Genomic DNA, 20,331 nt, shown 5'->3' on the forward strand with positions numbered 1-20,331 from the left:
AGAGGAAGAGAGGGGCTAGGAAAGACAGAGACAGAGAAATTTCTGTGTACATAAGTATCATATACCCCCCAACTGCAGCTCACGTCAAAATAGGTAGAGAGGGCTTAACAGATCAAAGAAAATGGAACACATCACTGGATCTGCACCACCCAAGATAATTACCAGCATTTCAACCAAGTAAGTGACGCCTCCCTCCATTCAGTGAAAGAGCTCGACAAGAAAATGTAAGGTAGTAAGAGCTCAGAATGAGAAAGTGATTTGCGTCTCTTTGGATAAAGATGTCACTGTAGGAAGAACAAATTCAGCAAATCTTAAGCATCTTCCTTGAGTTATAGTTTCTCTGGGGAATGAACAAAAGGATGTGCTGGAAATCACTGAGCGTGACTTTGCTTCCTGTAGAGAGAATCCCGAGCTCTGCCGCGAGACTGGCGGATGCACTGCAGTGTTCGGGAGGTCAGGGTGTGCACTCTGCAGCAAGCAGGGTGCAAGGATCTTGGGTTCGAAATCATCTTCATGAGTACAGAGAAAATAAGAAAATACTTGAGATGTTCCTTGTTATCTGACCCAACTAGAAATGGGGAAAGAGGCCTTTACAATGGACACTTCACATTGGTTTCCTGTCTGCAGCCAACCAGCCCTGGACATTAGCACCCTGCTTCCCCACATGGCTGCAAAGCCTCCAGCCTACATTCTGTGCCAAGCTGCAAAGATCGGACAACTAGTCCCCCACTTGACTATGGAAGCTCCTTGAAGTCATGACCCACATATGTCATATTCTTTAACTAACCAGTTTCCTGGGACAGAGTATGCATGCATGGTTCCTTGTGCCAGGGCAGCTCAAATCAGTGGTTCAAGATGTGGTCTGAGGTACAATAGTGGTCCAGAGCGTTCTAGAAACAAGTTGCTTACAGCTTGGATGTTTGAAGCATGGTCAAATCTACCCCCTCTTCATTCTGCGAATTGGCCATTTTTTGGCCCTGAGATACTGACTGCCTATTGGCTCAGCCGGGACTCTCCTGGGGCTGCCATTCATTCTGTCCATCCGTCATATCCCAGCGGTGACTGAGAGGAGGTGAGGGGCCAGAGCTTGAGTGAGAGCCACTGGGGTAAAGGAGACTTTGGTGCTGGGCATGATTCGTACTTTAAGGGAAACTAGGGACAGACCACAGGGCTAGCCATGCCTCCCATTGGAAATAAAGATAGCCACACCAAACATTTGACGTAACTTTTAATGCTGCACTGGATTCTGAGGAATTGACGTCACAGAAAACGCAGCAGGAAAGGGCATGCCTTGTAGCACAAGCAGATCATCTCTGCCCACCCGGCCAGCTGGGCTGGCCTTCTGGGGACCTCAGGGCCTCCGAGAGGAGCCGAGGACTCAGTCTGGAAGCACTACCACTCACTCTGCCTTCCTCCCACGTGGGCTCCTCCTGAGTTCTCACTTATTCAAGTCCCTTCTCTGGCCGTTACACAGCTTGACTTCTAAAAAGAATCAGAATGCTGGCCCACTACTCCTAACAGGTGAGTGGTATGCGTTCCAGGTGCCCTGAAGCCTGGTGACCTCAGGCCTCACCAGTCTGACCTTCTGGAGGTTGGAGTCCTCGCCAACTCCACAGACTCCCACCTGTCCCGGAGACACCACGGTCAGGGTCCCATCCTCAACCTCTCCTGTCTGTGGGGCCTGTAACTTTAGTCCAACTGAAAGCAGCTTCTTCCTTAAGGACACTGCCTTCCCGTCTGCCGTCTTCAGTGGTGGCCGTTTTCCCCATTCGCCTTTACCTCGGGCCTAGATGCAGACGGTGCATCTTCTTGTTCTTCCTGATGACTTCATGACCACCACCCCTCCTTCCTCACTAACCCCCCATTTTGAAGCCCATGATTGAGACAGCAGCCCCTGCCTGCTCTTCCCATGTACTTATCCAGCATGTTCCCCACTATTCCTTCGAGTTGCGCGTCTGGCTTTCTGTCTTCTGTCCATCCATCTGTCACCAGGTTTGGTGACTTCAGCTCTCATGCAGACGATAGCTTCGTGCGCCTGGTCCCCTCCTTTCCTCCCCGATAATACTCTTTCCTACCACGTCACCTCAGCAACCCGCTGCCACCGTTAAATTCTAGACCTGATCGTTATCAACAACAGCGTTTCCTCCAAAATCTCAACTGAGAGCCTCTTATTCTCTGACCATAACTGTTAGTGTTCCAAGCCACTTCCTCCAGTTCGACCACTGCAAAATGTCTTACTCCATGGAGCCCTCTGAGGCATTCACCACCATGCCTCCATTTTCCTGATGGTATACCCGCTTCCTCCTTTCTGACCCCCACAGTAAGCACCCCCTTGTAGATATTCTCAATGTTCTTGCCCCTTTCTCCCTGTGGTATACTTGTCCTTGAAACGCCCAGCTTTGGTCAAACAATCTGCTCATTCTGCCACAGGACCCAAGCATAGAAAACACACAGCCATGACATTCAGCCATTCTCTATCTTTACCTTCTCCAGGATCAGGTGGACATGGCTGCCTGGCTAGACTGCCAGCAACCCTTCAGCAACCTTTCTCTCTGAGACAACTTACTTTTCTTGCTCCCCAAATCCCCCAAACTGCCCTCTGCTCTCTCAAACCTTGCTTCCTTTACCTTTAAAAAATCAAGTACAAATAAATTAGTAACACAGATCCTGGTACTCTTTCTACTCTTCCAGCAACTTCTCCATTTACCAACGTATGATAATGGAAAAATAAAGTTGGAAAATTTATTCACTATAACACCTTTAAAAAAAAATCACCATGGAGTAAGAATTATTCTTACTAAGCTCACAAACAACCCAATTCCCACACTGTGAGCCCCTGAACAAAACAAGGATCGTTCAATGCTTTTGCTACCCTCTGGATCTCCTGTTCCTTGTCAGTGTGTAGTATTTTAATTTTATCTTCTCATTAAAACAAACAAAATGTTAGTTTTTAACTGTAATGGGCTAATTAGATTTTACAAGCAGCGTTGCGAATTCTTTGGTTTCTCGTATGTTTTGCATTCTACCCATCTCTCTGGAGCCTTCCCACCACATTTGAAGGAAATGTTTTTCAATGGTAAACCACTTTGCCTTTGCATGTTGGGAAACGTCTGTGCTTCCTCTGCGTTACTGAGTGATATTTTAGCTGGGTATAGGGTCGACACTTTGTGCTGCATTTCTGGGTGATCTCTGTCCCTGGGAGAGAAATCCTGCACAGAGCTCCCAGAGAGGGAAGAGGATTTCCAAGGTTTGAGCCTTGAGAGTTTCTTCCAGTCATGGAGACATAAGCAAGTCGGCCTTTTGTAAGCACTGGAAACCAAATTAACCCTTTTGTGATATAAATTACGTCATTTCTTTCTGTTTCCATTCTGGGCGCAGGCTATGAAATCCCTCCACTTTTCACTGTAGTCCTCCAGAGTGGAGCTAACTCCTAATTATTGCTGGCTCACCTGCATGTGGATTTGCTTACGATAATGGCGTTACTCTAGGTGGGGGTCCAATTACCAGGTCAATGTCAACGTGGAGGAGTGGGTATGCGAGGAAGCTTTGTCAGGTACTGCTCTGTTCGGGGGCAGGGGCATCACTGTTGGCCTTACGAGAATTCAGACCCCTCCCCAGTTCCGCCATCTTTCTCCTTGTCTTCTCACTCTTTTTCAAGATTAGTTTCTTCCTCGAGTGTGTGTATGACAGCCACCTATTTCTCTGCCTTTTCTTGATGTGTTGTCTTTTCTCCGACTCAATGGTTCCCTTCTGGTTACGCTCCTACTCAACATTCAGAATCCCAGGGTGGAAGTTGTGATTTGAAGACTGTCATTATTTCATTGTCTGTTGGCATCTGCTGCTTCTAATGAGAAATCCGCCACCAAATGATCAGCCCTTTGTGGGTCTTTCTTCTCTGATAGCTTTTACAAATTTCTTTTCACGTTTGACGTTCTTCGGTTTCCACCCAAAATGACTAGGCTAATTTTGGCTTATTCTATTATTCAGTTCTTCTCACAATCTGGAAACGGTGCAGTGGAATTTTTAACTGAAAGCAATATCTTCACTTTTGTTCTCTCTCTGTACCGTGTCCTAGGCAGGCGTCACCCAGTTTTCTCTTCTGATTTACTCTGTTTTCTTTCTTTCAAAGGAAGAAAGGGTAGAAAGAAAGAAAGATAAGGTTTATCTTACCCTTCAAGAGCTTTTTAAAATTCCAATGGCTGTATTTGCTATTTCTGCTGTTTCAAACTGGTTATTTTTTATGTGCATGTGTTTCTAGTGCTTTCCTTCGTGACTATTTATGTTTTAGTGCAGACTCATCCTTCCCTTCTCGCTCCAGAGATATAAACATATTTGTATTATAGCCATTCCAGGATTCTGTCCTACTTCATCCATCAGGAGAGAACACTTAAGTGCTGGGTTCTCTTGGTCAGTCTTTGTTTTTACTGTGGGCTCAGGATTCTAGTTTGCAAATGCATCTTGAATAGCAAGTTTTAGTTTTTTCTCTTTCATGGCCATTTTCACGGTTTTGCTGTCCCTCTCACCCCCCCAATCCCCACGGCTTCACAGTGGTCACCGTTCCGCAGGCCCAGTTTGGGGTTCCTTCCCTGTGGTGACATCATCGCTTCATCCAACATCGAGTTCTCGAGGCCCCGTGGCGGGCCGGGCCCTGGAAGATCGCGTGGGACTTCAGAGCTGGGTCTGTGCAGCCGGCCCGGCTTGTGTCCTCCCCCGCACACAGAGTGCTTTCAGAGCCATGTCCTCGCGGGAGCGTAAGACAGCACCTGTCTCCACTTTCGCAGCCTAGAGGTCCATGGCCACAGCTTCCAGGTGCACCCCAAGCTTCCGGCTGTGTTTCCGACCCATTTCTGATCCATGAAGCTTGCATCTATGGTTTTTGCCTTTTTTGTTTTTCTGTGTTACCTCTTACTTCTATGGAGGGACTAGGTTTAAAGCTTGATTGTATGCTGCCATCCAGCAGCTCTGTTCTGCTTGAAGGAGAAACCCCACTGATGAGAGGAGGGGCTCAGGGGGTTCCTTGGGTTATCAATACCAAGGGTTTGGGTTTGATAAGCAGCATAATCGGGCCAGAGCCTCAGATACAGTGTGGGGATGGCGCCTCTCATACAGAGCTGGGCAGAGGGACATGATGCACCCCGGTCAGTGTGACTTGTCCCCACAAACTGAGAAACAGCTCCAATCACTGTCCTGCCACACAGCTGAAGACGGGGTGGGGCCTGAGGGTCTTTGCTGCCGGCGACTGGTGCTTTGGTCCTGGTATGGACTACAGTTCTCGCCGTCCAGGAATCAGGAAGCTGAGATCTATAAAAAACAATTTGCGTAAAAAGTGGCTGCATTGCTCGTTGAATCTGGAAGACTCCTGCTGGTTGACGTGAAAGCTTTTTTCCGTTTGCAGAAAGATGTAGGGATTCAAAAATAGAACACATTCAGTGTTAAATTGTTCTGAATACTCTAAAAACATCCCTTTTAACATGCCTTCAGGTGTGCGTTTTTGGGGCAAACAATAGACAACACATAAAAAAGACAATATTTCCCAGGAAATCAAAGTTGACATCATTCATCAGTTATCAGCTATTTCTGTTGGGTTAGAAATCTGTTCCTCTTTGTTCCTAATTGCCTGACCACCCACAATCTAGCTGTTCTCTCACCGACCTATTCCAGACATCTGCCTCACAGACGTCCGTCCCCTGTGATGGCCTTGTCCCGTGTGGCCTTGTCCTGCAGCGGGCGGCCCAGCCAGGCCCTGGGGAGCCTGCATTTGCTCATTCCTCAGGCTGGATCCCCTGGAAATATCAAGGCCTTTCAAACCTGCACCTCCAAGCTGATAGGACCAGTGCCGAGTTCTTCCTGAAGTTACAAGGGTCTATCGTGCACAAGTGCCCTGGATGACAATCGATGTGACCTTGGCTCACACACATGCTAACTCGGGTGTCTTGCAAACATGGAGCACACAACACACAGGCCACTTGTCTCTGGGCCGGTATTTGACCTGGACGTGGAAGGACAGGGAGAACTCCGAGCCGGGGAAACGGATGCCGTCTTCAGGCTTCTGAAGCTCAAGGAGGAGGGGGTCACATTCGGGAAGAGCAGGGAGGCCAGCGTTGCTGCCCTGCAGCCCATGTCGGGCACCCGCAGGAACCGCGGGAGGACGGCATGAGGTCAGCCCTGAGGATGAAGCCGGCAGCGCGGGCCTGGCCAGCGCTCGGGGGAGCCCTGGGACTGATGAAGGTTTGATCGATTCCATTCGGGAGGATATTCTGATGTGACTCCAGAAGGAAAGAGGCGTGAGGTCCGGGCAGCAAGAAGGCTGGAGGAGGAGGTGGGCCAGGAGCCGCAGAGGCACGGAGGGCTCTCCCTCCCTGCACAACCCTGGGCGCCCTTCCTCCTAGCCCCAGCAGCCTCGGCGGGGATGGCCATGCAGCCGGGGTGCAGTGCTTATGTCCTGACTCCTGGCTGCGGGCACTCCAGGCCCCTCTCACGCCTCTGAGCCTGCCCTCCCCTCCCACTTGTGCTACTCACCCCACCAACAGGTCCTAAAGCTCACTTGGACCTGCGGCCCCCAGGACCCCCTCCTAATTGCATGCTCACACCCCCGTGCACCCACCCTTTCCTTGTTCAGAGGAGTCCCTGATGCTGTCTTTAAATCCCTCCTGAAAATCACCTTGCACCCCCTCTCTCCATTCTCCTCCTAGCGGCCTGTTGGCTGTCCCACGGTTCCAAATCTGCATCCAGCTCCCTGGACTGGTGAGGGGAACCAGATCACCGCTACGCTCTTGCCTGCCTCTCTCGGTGCGAGCTTGGGTGGCCGGCGCCATTGACCACAGGCACCGGTGCATTTGCTCTCTGCCGCCCTGCACGGCACTGCTGCTCCCCGCTCCTCCCCCTCCTCAACCTGGCTCCCGGTCTTCCCCCTGCTGGCTGTGGTGGCGGATGAGTGCCTGGGCTCTCCAGAGGCTGAGATCTGCTCCGCACAGGTCCCTCTGTTCTCTCTGGCCACTGGTGCTTTGGGTGCTTTAAACCCTCAGCCTCTTGCAAGGGACTCTGCTGGAGCAACTGTCTCCTTCCCCATCCTCTGCTGGTTAAACATCACTCATCTCAAGGACAAGTTCTCTCCACCTTGCTCCGCAGCCTTAGCCAACTGCCAGTCTGCTGTCTTTACACACCCGCCTGGCGTGTCTGCGAATGGCAGGGCTCTGGTCCTCACCTGCCCCACCGCTTCCTCCCAGCCTTGCCGTCTGCACCACCAGACCGCTCCAGGACCCGCCAGAAGCCTGACGCCCACGCCACCCTTGGTTCCTAGGTTTGCCTCACCTCCCCGCACCCCTCCGTTCTGCTCATCAGTAGGTGTTCTCAGCTTCACCTCCACACGCCCTTCTCCGCTCCCCTGTTCACAGCCAGCCACACGCCTCCCGCCTTGCACTGTCCCAGCTACTGTCCCCACCCGTCTCCCTGCTGTCTCTGTTGCTGTTTACCATTTCATTCGAGCACTACACAGCAAGAGCGGGGAAGCCCAGGGACAGATGATGGGAGCAGACGGCGTGCAGGGCAGGTGCGCATAAGCCAAGCAGATACGAACAGGTCGAAAAGGAGACATGGAGCTTAGGAGCGTCTCGCTTTCTGAGCCGCCTTCCACGCCCTTGTTGGAAAGCCTCAGCAGGAGCGGAGGGAGGGTGGCTACCGGGATCATCGTCACCCGGGGTCGAAACTGTCGTTGGCTCAAATGTTCTAACTCAGTCTTTGCTCCATGTCTGCTCAGTCAATCTAACAAACAGGTAACTCCTGTGGCCTTTCCCCTCCTGTTTTCACTGATGGCTGCCTTTCTGGAAGGGGATTGTATAAAGCACACGAGCTTTGAAACTGCAAAGAATAGACCCAAATCTCAGCTCCTCCATTATCACCCGGGTTTGCTTCTTAGCCCTCCCGGCCTCTGTGTCTTATCTGTAACTGTTTACAGTTCACTGACCCTGCAGGGCTCCTGGGGCAGAGGGAGAACGCCCTGGCCAAAGTTCTATCTCTGTCCTTTGGAGTTTTATATTTAACAAGCCAAGGTATTTCCTCTCCCAGACATACCATATTAAGTAAAAAAAAAAAAATGAGTTTCTTGGGAATTCAATTCGGGAACTCAGAGCTGTTCTGACTTTATGCCCTGGAGCTTATGGGGTTTCTAGAGAAATACCAGGGGAGTAGTGTCTGGCACACAGAATCCTGCCACCTCCTTTTCCAACAGAGAATCTCTGCTTTTTTCCAGATTAAGCATTGGGGTTCTGCTTAATTTCTTTTTTTTTTTTAAAGATTTTATTTATTTATTTGACAGGATAGAGACAGCGAGAGAGGGAACACAAGCAGGGGGAGTGGGAGAGGAAGAAGCAGGCTCATAGCGGAGGAGCCTGATGTGGGGCTCGATCCCAGAACGCTGGGATCATGCCCTGAGCCGAAGGCAGACGCTTAACCGCTGTGCCACCCAGGCGCCCCTCTGCTTAATTTCTTAAAAAAGAAAACAGAAAAACAAATCTGTGTTTCTTTCAAACCACTGCTTGCTACTTTGAAAACTACTCCTTTAAGGTCAAAATAATAAATTTCAATAGCAGAAATTGCAGGCATGTTGACAAACTTCTAGAGGAAGCATTTTAAGAAGGAAGGGAAATAACTTCAGGGATGACTGTTATTTCTTCCACGTATAATGAGTCATGTGGTCCTGACATCACTAACATTACGTAATGCGCAGTGACTTCAGATCGTTCGTGTGGTCATCTAAGGATCCTCGGCCACTCTTCTTATAAGCGTGTTTCCTCGGGTTCGGCTCCTGCACAGACTTGGAGAGGAGGTCTCCAGTGCAAGTGGTTTCTCTGGAAGGCCGCCCCCTTAGACGCGCTAGGGGGGTGGAAAGTCGGGTGAGGAAGGTCAGGAAGAAGGAAGCCAGGGCTCGGTCCTGTCGGGGACTTCTGGGTGACAATGGGGAGCATGCTCCCAGGATCCGCCTCCAGCAAGGAAGAGGGAGCAGTTCTCTGACTCCCTGTCCACGGCTGCGGGCTGCTCGCAAGCCGTCCCCTCCTTAGCGCTGCTGGTCTGCTCCGCACCTACATGGTGACAAGCAAGACACAGCCCTCCACGTGCAGCCGCAGGAGCCTCGGGACACACGACCGGGTGGGGGACCACAGCCCTGTTATGTGTCGTGTGTTGGGACGGTGACTGTTTCGGGTAACGACACACACACGAGGGAGAGCAGTGTGTGCTATGCTTGGACTTGGACGCCAAGTGGATTTCTACTAACAGTGTGACTTTACACCGGCTACTTCGTTGTTCATAAAGGGGAAAATAATACCTACAGGGTTCTTAGGAAGTATTAGGGAGCTAAGATTTCTGAACCCCCTGCAGACTGTCTGACGCACGGCAGGCACCAATCCACGTCAGGGCGTGTTACGGGGAGTGAGATTGCTGTGTCTACCCTGTGTCCGTCTTCCCACTGACGCGGTAATTCCGGTGGTCTTCCCAGGGGTTGAACTGATTCGCATGACCACCAGGGGGCGATGAGCGTGCCCATCTAAACCGCCCAAAGGAGCACAAGACGCAAAGGCTCTGACAAGTCCTGTATCTAGGAAATACACAGAATCAGTCATTTAAAACTTTTCCACAAGAACAATAACATTTCAGACCTAGGTAGTCGTATTTGTGAATTGTCCGAGAAATTCAAGGAACAGGTGCTGCCAAATTTCTGAGATTGTGTGCACCACTAATGAGAAAGAGCTTTCTGAAAATGCCTAGGGAAGCAGCCTCTGGGTGGTCAAGCTTCCAATCCTTTCCCCTGGCTTCTGTATCTTATCTCTAGACTGGGATGGATGTTTACACCTAGATCGAGATCTTTATCTGCATACAGCTGTGCATAAGCATTTGCCCAAGTACTGGTCACTGGAAAGATCATATCTGAAGGTTTCATCGTGATAAAAAAAAAAATCTGCATTTCTCTAGATGCCTGGTTTTCAGAGAGGAGAAGGCGGCTGTGCCTAGGATTTTTCCAGGTGGATAAGGTGGAAAGGTATTCCAGGTAAAGGGCATGGCCCGTGGCAAGCGGCGGAGGCCTGAGAGCAGTGATGCGGGCGTAGGGAGGGAAGGGGCCGCTCTGCAACACCAGGCAAGGGCTCCGTCCTGATGTGACCCCTACGCCTTGGTAAGGAATGTGTTACTTGAATGGTTAAGAAAACAAGATCCAGCAATGTGCTGCCTAGGAGAGACTCCCTTTAGCTCTAAAGACACACGTAGACTGGGAGGGAAAAGATATTTTAAGCAAATGGTAACCAAACAACCAGCCAAACAGATAAACAAAGCAAGCAAACAGGGATAGCTATACTTACGTCAGACAAAATAGGCTTTGAACTAAAAACAGTAAAAAGAGACAAAGAAGGTCATCCTATACCGATAAAGGGGTCAGTCCACCGAGACCTAACACTTAGAAACAGCCAGGCACCTCGCACAGGAGCGCATGGCGCATAAAGCCAAAACAGACAGAACTGAAGGAAATACAGGCTTTATTTCCAATAACATAACACGTTTGAGGATTGTTCGGCCGTGGACGGACTTGGAAAGAGTAGTGTTGGAGCGCGGCTTCGATCTTTGGAAGGGGCCCAGAGAACCCAGAGGAAAACCCATGCGGGCTTTAGGGAGGAGGCAGAGGAGGTCAGATGCTTCAGCAAAAAGACCGCTGTGATCCTCCAGGATCAGCTAATGTCGCTGAGGTGGGGGCAGACCAGGGCGGCCAGTGAGGAGCGGGGGCTGCAGATGCTGGGGCGTGGGGAGCAGGTGGTCCTGGAAGAGAAAGTAGAGGGAATGCAGGGTCAAATCAAGGAAGCCCCGTAGAGGTTAGCTTTTTCAACAGATTGTGTAGTATGCCTGAGTACTAAGCAGTACAATTCTACTTAAAATGACAATTTGAGGCTTGGTGTATATGAGTCCGGTTGCTGCCTGCATGATTTCAGTCCTGTTGTCTTTTCCTCCCCTCTGCTCTACCACCCCCTTTCTTGGCTTTGCTTTGAAGTAGTTTACCTTTTATGAAAAAGTTAGCTTCTAGGTGCAATTTCTCCTATATCCACGAGGGGGCAGCAAAGTATGCAATTTTATTTTTCCATCTGCAACATTTGTTTTCAATAAAAATCATGGGCTACATTAAATACCTACGTTATCTGACTACAGGAGTGAAAGGAAAGATATATTTTTGGAAACACGAAAACATCATAACAAGAAACTGTAATTAAACTATCTTTTTACCACATCCACAGCTTCTTTTAAATTATTTCATTTATGTTGACGTATAAATAAATCTGTTTTGCACTTGGTTGGGATTATACTGCAAATTCTGTTTAGTTTCTGGATTTGTTTCCTTACCATTGTATCCTACACGGTTCCCACATCACTCTTGAATTTTTTTTTTAAAGATTTTATTTATTTATTGGACAGAGACAGCCAGCGAGAGAGGGAACACAGCAGGGGGAGTGGGAGAGGAAGAAGCAGGCTCATAGCGGAGGAGCCTGATGTGGGGCTCGATCCCATAATGCCGGGATCACACCCTGAGCTGAAGGCAGACGCTTAACGACTGCGCCACCTAGGCGCCCCCACTCTTGAATTTTTAATTTTAATTTAAAACCATAACGGTTGTATGTCGTGTGTATGTGTTTACCTCTCTGCAAGTATAGGAAAGAGCGTTACAAATAAGCCAGTGTGAACAGCCACGCACGTGGGTCTTTGCCCACATCTCTGGTCCTCCCATGGGTGTATTTCTGTGCTTACCTTGTTAGCTAGGTGCTGTCACACCTGTGTCCGAGCAGGCACGTTGCATTGTCCCCTTGCCAAATTGAGATGACGTTCTTTTCATGTTAAAAAGCTATTATTCTCATGATTTTACTTCCAACGGTGTAATGGTAAATCAGCTCAGCCAAATCTTGGGATGGAAGCTGATATGCATAATCCAATTAATTTTTCTTGGTTATGAATTCACCCAATATAATCAAAAGGAATGGTTAAAAAATAGAAATGTAAGAGGGATCCCCTTTCTCCACATCCTCTCCAACATTTGTTGTTTCTTGCCTTGTCAATTTTTGCCATTCTAACTGGCGTAAGGTGGTATCTCAATATGGTTTTGATTTGAATTTCCCTGATGGCTAATGATTTTGAACATTTTTTCATGTATCTGTTAGCCATTTGTATGTCTTCATTGGAAAAGTGTCTGTTCATATCTTCTGCCCATTTTTTGATTTGATTATTTGTTTCTTGTGTATTGAGTTTGAGAAGTTCTTTGTAGATTTTGGATACCAGTCTTTTATCTGTAGTGTCATTTGCAAATATATTCTCCCATTCCGTGGGCTGCCTCTTAGTTTTTTCACTGTTTCCTTGGCTGTGCAGAAGTTTTTTATCTTGATGAAGTCCCACAAGTTCATTTTTTCTTTCGTTTCTCTTGCCTTTGGTGGGAATGCAAGTTGGTACAGCCACTCTGGAAAACAGTGTGGAGATCCCTTAAAAAGTTAAAAATTGAGCTACCCTGTGATCGCAATTGCACTATTGGGTGTTTACCCCAAAGATACAGATGTAGTGAAGAGAAGGGCCATATGCACCCCGATGTTCATAGCAGCATTGTCCACAATAGCTAAATCGTGGAAGAAGCTGAGATGCCCTTCAACAGATGACTGGATTAAGAAGATGTGGTCCATATATACAATGGAATATTACTCAGCCATCAGAAAGAATGATTACCCAACATTTGCAGCAACATGGACGGCACTGGAGGAGATAATGCTAAGTGAAATAAGTCAAGCAGAGAAAGACAATTATCATATGATTTCTCTCATCTATGGAACATAAGAACTAGGAAGATCGGTAGGGGAAGAAAGGGATAAAGAAAGGGGGGGTAATCAGAAGGGGGAATGAAACATGAGAGACTATGGACTATGAGAAACAAACTGAGGGCCTCAGAGGGGAGGGGGGTGGGGGAATGGGATAGACCAGTGATGGGTAGTAAGGAGGGCACGTATTGCATGGTGCACTGGGTGTTATACGCAAACAGTGAATCATGGAACATTGCATCAAAAACTAAGGATGTACTGTATGGTGACTAACATAACATAATAAAAAATTATTATTAAAAAAAGAAATTAAAAAAATAGAAATGTATGGTCAGCAGATGGCGTCCTAGAGTTAAAATACAGGCAAACAAAAACCACGCGATATTTTTCTTTCTTGCCACGATTTCTCTCTGAGCCATGACTGGTTTTGAGGCAAATATCCTGTAAGGAAAGTTGTTCAGCATGGACCAAACACATCCTTGAAGTTCAAATGCAACATTCAGGGGCTTAGCAGGAATCCCTGTGAGTCTAGAAAGTTGAAAATGTCCAAATTCTCACACTGGGCTGGGCTGTATTCATGTTTGCCAGTTTACTGAGGAATTTCAGTATTTTTAGTGAAGACCCCAAGAACAGTAATAAAAGCAAGGCTTCGCTTCTTCTTTTTTTTCTCTCTTTTGTGAGGCACCGCCCTATCCTACCGTGACCCCGCGGCTTGCATGCATCCCGGGTAGAAAATCAGACGTGTGCCTAGGATGTGTCTCCCCAAGAGCCTGGGCATTCAGACTGCCACGTCTGTTCTTAATGAGGTGTGGGACCTGGGGACGTGGGTCAAGAAATCCGGAGCCCAGCTTAAAGCCAGTGAAGGGGTCGTGTCCACCTGCGCGGGCCCGAGCTGTCTCCCCTCACCACCTCCTCCAGACCTGTGTTCTGCACCCCACCTGACCCACAACACAGCCCAGCCTTGTTCTCTCAGCCTGGCATACCTGCTATAAAGTTAAATCAATGTCTAGCGTTTCCTTGGTTATTAGGACGCTGTTCTCCGCCATGCAGTTATGTTTGCATGCACCTTCTCACCCAACACGACGTTCTTCTTGCGTTACTTCTTGGGTTTATGTGGGAGCTCACTTACAAAGATGGCGCCCGATGAACTAAACCTCTCAGCTTCCATGACTTTGCCTGGTCCTCCCCTCTTGCATCGGGGCTAGGCTGACCACGAGTGTGGTAGAGGTGACACTCTGAGCCTTCTGAGGCTGGGTTGTAAGGAGTATTGCAGCTTTAACCTGATCCCTCCAACACCTGCTCTGGGGAAAGCTGCTGGTGGGTGCGAGGAAGCGTCAGTCAGCTTGTGGGCAGCTGTGTGGACAGGACGTGATGCCTGGCCCTTCTCGGGCTGTTCCCCTAGCAGCCAGGCACAGCTGTGCAAGAGAAATGGCTCCCTGTGTGTCCGTCCACTGAGGCTTCAAGTGACTCCAGTCTCTGCCAATGCCTGACGGTAACCGAGCAGGAGGCCTCTGGGTGAGTCCTGCTGAGCCCGGTCAGCCCACGGGACCTCGGGTGACAGCAGTCAGTGTTGCTCAGCCACGAAGTTTTGGGGTTTATCCCATGGTAGTAGCTACTGGAAACACTGGGGGTCTCGGTCCTGATGATTCTATCACTGGCAAACCCTCTGGCCAAGAGGGACAGTTCAGGGACACGGAGCACTCGGGCTGTTTTTCCCTTGGAGACATGTCTTGGAGAGCCTCTGCCCCGCCTCTGGCTTTGCTGGCTGTTCCCGGGCCCAGTGAACAGGTGGGGTTCTGGGCCTCCCTTCCCTTTGGTCCTGAGGTTTCTCCTCTCCTCTCTCTGATGTCGGATCCTGGCTCCTGACCTGTGTCCTTATCTTCCTTTCTTCAAGAATATGACGTCTTCTTCTGTCTTCCTTCAAAGTGTTAGTTACGGTGCCTTTGAAGCTTTCTTTTGCCCCCTTGCCATCTCTCCCTTCTTGTCAGTTCTATAATGTTTTCTTTTCCTGTTTGTCTTTGTTCCCATAGGTTTTGCTCTGTCAGAGGTTCTCTGTAAGCCTGGTGACTCTTACATAGCAGTTTTTATTTAAGAGGGAGCCACTGGAAGATCAATTGTTAATTCCATGGGTATTAATTGGTTTGTCAACCGCCGAAATTCAGGGCACGGTGGTAGTGGGGCAGGCCGGACGTTTTCATCTGCAGGATTTGTGTCTGAGCTGTGACAAGTGTGTCCTGACTTGTCCTCGTCCCATATTCCACATCGTAATAGACACGAGCCTCTCAAGGTCTGCGTAGGACAAGTTTCTAAGGGAATTGTAGCATCCATTAGGGAACGGGGAAGCAAATAGCAAAGAAAACCGTTTTGCGGAAGTGGTCAACTTTTTGTTATCTGGATCCAGTATGGATAGTTTTATAAAAATCTCTCTGTTTTTAAGGTTTCCCTCTTACGACCAGGCGTTAGATGCTTCCCTTCCCCTTCGAAAGCGTTTCCCTATGAAAGTCTTGCAGGCAATTAGCCACGAACGAACCTTTCCAATTAACCAACACCTGTGTGGTTTCTCAGCCATCTGGAATGTCTAGGTGAGCCTTTCGGGGGATACCCGGCCAGCTGGCGCTTCACGCAGGCTCTCCGCTCACGCATGCCGCACAGAGCTGGGCGTGCCAGGCTGCTTCCGAGGCCCAATCTCTTGTAAATTCGCATCTTCTAGACGGAAACCGTAATCCAGTGTGTGAGTGTATGACGTTAGGTCAAGAAATCTGGACTAAATACTTCTTCTTAGTTCAATTTTTGCCTTTGTCATGCAGAGAAAAAGAAGTTCAGGCTAAAGTTTGATGATCTAAGAATAACATAATTAAAATATATCTGGGTCCCTAGACTAGCTATGTTTTAATCATGCTGCTATTTTGCCTTTGTCTAAAATCCCAGGGTCAGGCTAAAAGCAGTGCTGTGTGTGTACTTGGAGTAGTACTGTCATCAAAGTGCATCGCCCAGGGCTGTGGGTGTAGGGGGGCTTTATGGATGGATGGCCGGTGGTGGGGGGCAACCGGAATATGCTACTGATGTCAACTCACTTCATTAGGTCCATAACCTCCTCCTCATTTATTTTCCTGTCTCCTGTCCTTGCTGACCAGAGACTCAAAGTGAATGCTGTTCTTTCTGAAAGCTAAGACTTCATTAGAACTCCTCTCTCTGGGTGGTCGGTATGAGGCTTTCCCCTTGAGCACTAAGGCTCACCTCCATCAGGAAGCCTCGGGGTGGCCATGATTGCATTTGGAGATGTCAGTTTCTCCACATCCAAGCCCCCCCATAGGATTGAGTCTGAATGGCTCATTCTGAATGCCCAACGTCGAATCCAGTAGTAGCTCCGAAGACAGTTCCAGGACTTGGTGACCGAGGATGGCGTGCAACTCTCTTTCTGCCACAAATGCTCTCACGCACCCTTATGTGAGTGTACCCCGTGTTCTGTCCTGGAAACCTCAGTCCATGTGTTTTCTGTTAATCCTCTCGACTCCCAGATAATGCTCGGCACCTAACACTTGTTTTTTTTCTTCTGTTTTTGTTTTTTTTACAAACTACTCCTTCTGGTGCATTTCCTTTTTTCTAATATGTCAACATTTTCATACGTTGAATATGATTGCTAAGAAAGCAATAGGCTTTAGAAGTTACCGAGCAAAATATTTTATTTTAGCCAAACTCACTGATGAGAAGCATGCTTGCAATCCCCCTCCTACCTGAAGATCATCTGAGCTGCTGAGATTGGGCTCCTGGTCATTAGTTAATGGAAGGTACTTATCACAGAGTAGGAAATGGTCTTGCTCAGGAGACGGAAATCGAATTACATTATAGAGAATGCTCTCAGAGTGCCATCGACGGTTCCAGCCAAATCATTTCCTGTGCTAAGGAGGCATTGTCTGGACCAGGGTGCAGCTGGAAGAGGACCCAAGCTCAAAGGCAAATGATGATGGTGTCATTTCCATGACATACAAAAACTGCTTAAAAAACTGTCCACCACAAGTCAATAGAAGAGTACCTAAAGTGGGTGAGCAGATATTTAAAACCAGACCTAAAAATGGTCAGTCTGCACAAGAGAGGGTACTTGACCGTACTCCTAGTTCATGAAATACAAATTAAATCAGTTATGAGACATCAACTTTTTTTTTTTATAATGATTTTTTATTATATTATGTTAGTCACCATACAGTACATCCCCGGTTTCCGATGTAAGGCTCGATGATTCATTAGTTGTGTATAACACCCAGTGCACCATGCAATACGTGCCCTCCTTACTACCCGTCACCGGTCTATCCCATTCCCCCACCCCCCTCCCCTCTGTGGCCCTCAGTTTGTTTCTCAGAGTCCATAGGAGACATCAACTTTCATTCACACATTTGGCCAAGACTGGAAAGTCTGCTCACTGATGGGCTGATGGCGGCTAAGTGAAACATGCCGTCGACGGCGGAGGGAAAATGATGTCCCCATCACACAGGACAAGTTGACAGCATGCGTACTTTCAAATGGACGTAGTCGGGCTCCCCATGTCCATTTATAATCGTGTGACGCACTCAGCACAAGTGTGCAAGAGTGTGTATCCTTGTCATGGGAATAAGCCTATGGATCAATAAAGGGTTTGTTGAGTAAGTGATGGTAAGTCCCCCAGAGGGGATATCATTCTCAGTCTAACTGCAAAACACATCACGGGCCAAGCCACGGCCGCCACGGCCGCCTGCTCGTTCCCCAGCCCAGTTGCATGTCATGTGCATTGAGCATGTCCGGTTGGAGCCGGGGCTGGGTACAGGGGGGACCCATGTAGGGAAACTGCCAGGAAGCTGGCTGCTCCCATGTGCAGCCTAAACCACGAGCAACTTCTCTGAATATCCGTACAAGCAGGAAGGATCTGACGTCTCTTCTGTGCTTGTGTTTTTTGATTTATTGTATTTTGCCTTAGTAATCGAAGCTACTATTTAATGTAAAATATCTTTGGATCATAAAAGTATATGATGTGCTCGTCTTCTGCTAAATAAATGTTATTAAGAAAAATAAACTTGCCGTTTTTTTAGGTGTAAAAAAATAATCTGGCTCCAGACCTTGCCCTGTCTCTCCCGTTCTCATCCCGTCTGGTCACGTGGGCCTCACGGGTCACTCCCACCTGCCAGCCCTACACAGGTGACAGAACGGCCGAGCCCATCCTGCTGCCTCCTGGTGCCTCCCGGACGACCTTTGTCAGAAGGGAGCTTTCCTTGTATGGCCTCATCCGAACCGATCTTACGTGGACACACATGTCCTGTATCTTGCAATACGTGATGTGTGTTCTCCGTGCACTTAGCAAGTCTGGAGAAGCGCATTTTGCTCAACACAGTCCCCCGCAAGTACTTCACACGAGAACACGGGTGTGGACCACGGCGGGCGGCGGAGGAGCGCTCACCTTGGTAACCGTTGGGTTCAACTTTCAAGTTCAAAAAGGAATTGTCGGGGCACCTGGGTGGCACAGCGGTTAAGTGTCTGCCTTCAGCTCAGGGCGTGATCCTGGCGTTATGGGATCGAGCCCCACATCAGGCTCCTCCGCTATGAGCCTGCTTCTTCCTCTCCCACTCCCCCTGCTTGTGTTCCCTCTCTCGCTGGCTGTCTCTATCTCTGTTGAATAAATAAATAAAATCTTTAAAAAAACAAAACAAAACAAAACAAAAAACAAAAAGGAATTGTCTCTTATTTTACCCGATAGCCAGACGGGGAACAGTCATCCCTGTTGGGCTGCTGAACACCTGCTGCGCAAGGTCCAGAGTGAGCCGGAAGTCGAGCTAAGAGCGGCATCCATGTGCAGGGGGCAGGCTGGCAAACTGAAGTGCGGCTGGAACGCACCCCTCCTGCAGGCCCGTGGAGGGTCGGCCTGGGGCAGGTCTGGGTTAGAATCCGGGGAATCTGCTTGGGAATGAGTTTCTCAGGGGATTCTGACGCCAGCCAAAGCTGACACAGGTCCTGAGACACTCTTCCCTGGAGGCCCCTTCCATTCGGAAGGGCTGCTGTCCTGCTGGGGGGCCTCTGCCCAGGACCAGGTCCGTTTTTTGTGGTGAGCGATGCTTTCCTCTCGCCCCAGGCAGGAGCGCTCAGGCCCCGCCAAGAAGCCACCTACAAGCCACAGGCGAGCGGGGCATCCGGAGAGAAGGGGCTGAACCTCGCTGGGGGCTCACCTTCAAGTTTCCCTGTGTCCGTGCTTTTCCCTCTGTCTTCAATCTCCTGAAATGTGACCCCTGCCTCCCGAGTCCTGTGACAGCCCTTGAATGCTTTCTGACTCCTGACCTGGTCATGCGGAGAGCTGGCCGGCCTGTCTACCCAGATCCTCTGCGTCCGCCCGCCCTCACACGCTTCCGCGGACACCCAGAACCAGGACTCGTGGATTCACCCTCAGAGCCCCCCACCCCACCCCCACCCCACACAGGCCCAGCCGCGGACAGCACCGGCGGCTTGTGGGTCTCAGGCAACAAGTCCTCCTTCCTTGCCTCCACCATGCAGGCCTGCTTCGGACTCGGGTGGTCCTGACCGTGTCCCGGGAACTTCAGGAGAGCAAAGTAGATACGGAAATAGACTGGAGTTGAGGAGTGCTTGCTGAGCCTCTGGGGAAATGCTCATTGCATAATGACCGAGCTATTGTCTCCAGCAGAGGAAGTGCTGGGCTCCGTGGTCTCCCGGGACGCTCTTAGTGGAAACTGAGCTCTCCGGAAGCCGGAAAGCCAACACGAGCCCCAGGGGAGAACCAGATGTCCAGAGAGAGGCCTGAGACATCTCTCCTTCCTCAGTGGTTGGTTTTGTCTAATGAACAGATGAAGAGTCGCCGGATTCCAAGGGCAGGACGTGCAGGGAGGGGAGTAGTTCTGTGGATATTTATCTATTTTTTCCCCTGTAGAATCAGCTGTGGTTTGTTTCTTTTTCAGTACTCACAGCCTTTTTCTCAAAGCGGCGGGCAAACAGCACGCCGTGCCGCAGGCAGTGTAGACGTGGAGTGCCGGGAGCTCAGTGCACCTGCAGTCGGTCTGGGAAACTCCCTCAGAACCATTCTGGGAGCCCCTCCCTTTCTCTTGCGCCCACACGGATGCCGTGTCACCTGCCTGTTAGATCGGAAGGCAGGAGACAGCCACAGGCGTGTGTGGCGAAGGGCCGGTGTGCGATGGTGAACTGTGTTCTTTAACCGAGACTCCCCATGAAGTATAGCACTTTCTAATAGATTAAAATTAAATTAGGAGAGCAATAAAAAAGCGCATTCTGAGAAGCTGGGACGGGCGGTGCGAATCCACCCCCACACCAGTTTCTCCTAAACGGCCCATACAGGACAAGAAAGAGCCGTGGTTTCCTGTTTGGCCCAGCGTGCGCCTCCTTCTAGAAATGCCACTGCCAACTTCTCCTGCTTCCTCATATTTGAGGGCACCCGCCTTGCTCCTTTTATTAAAACGCCTTTATGTCTAACTAAACATTCCCCTTTGTTTACTGTTCCTTTTCTTTCATTGCAACT

The sequence above is a fragment of the Ursus americanus genome, chromosome 34, assembly GCF_024610735.1.
Source record: "Ursus americanus isolate L20-20 chromosome 34, mUrsAme1.1.p, whole genome shotgun sequence".
NCBI lineage: Eukaryota > Metazoa > Chordata > Mammalia > Carnivora > Ursidae > Ursus > Ursus americanus.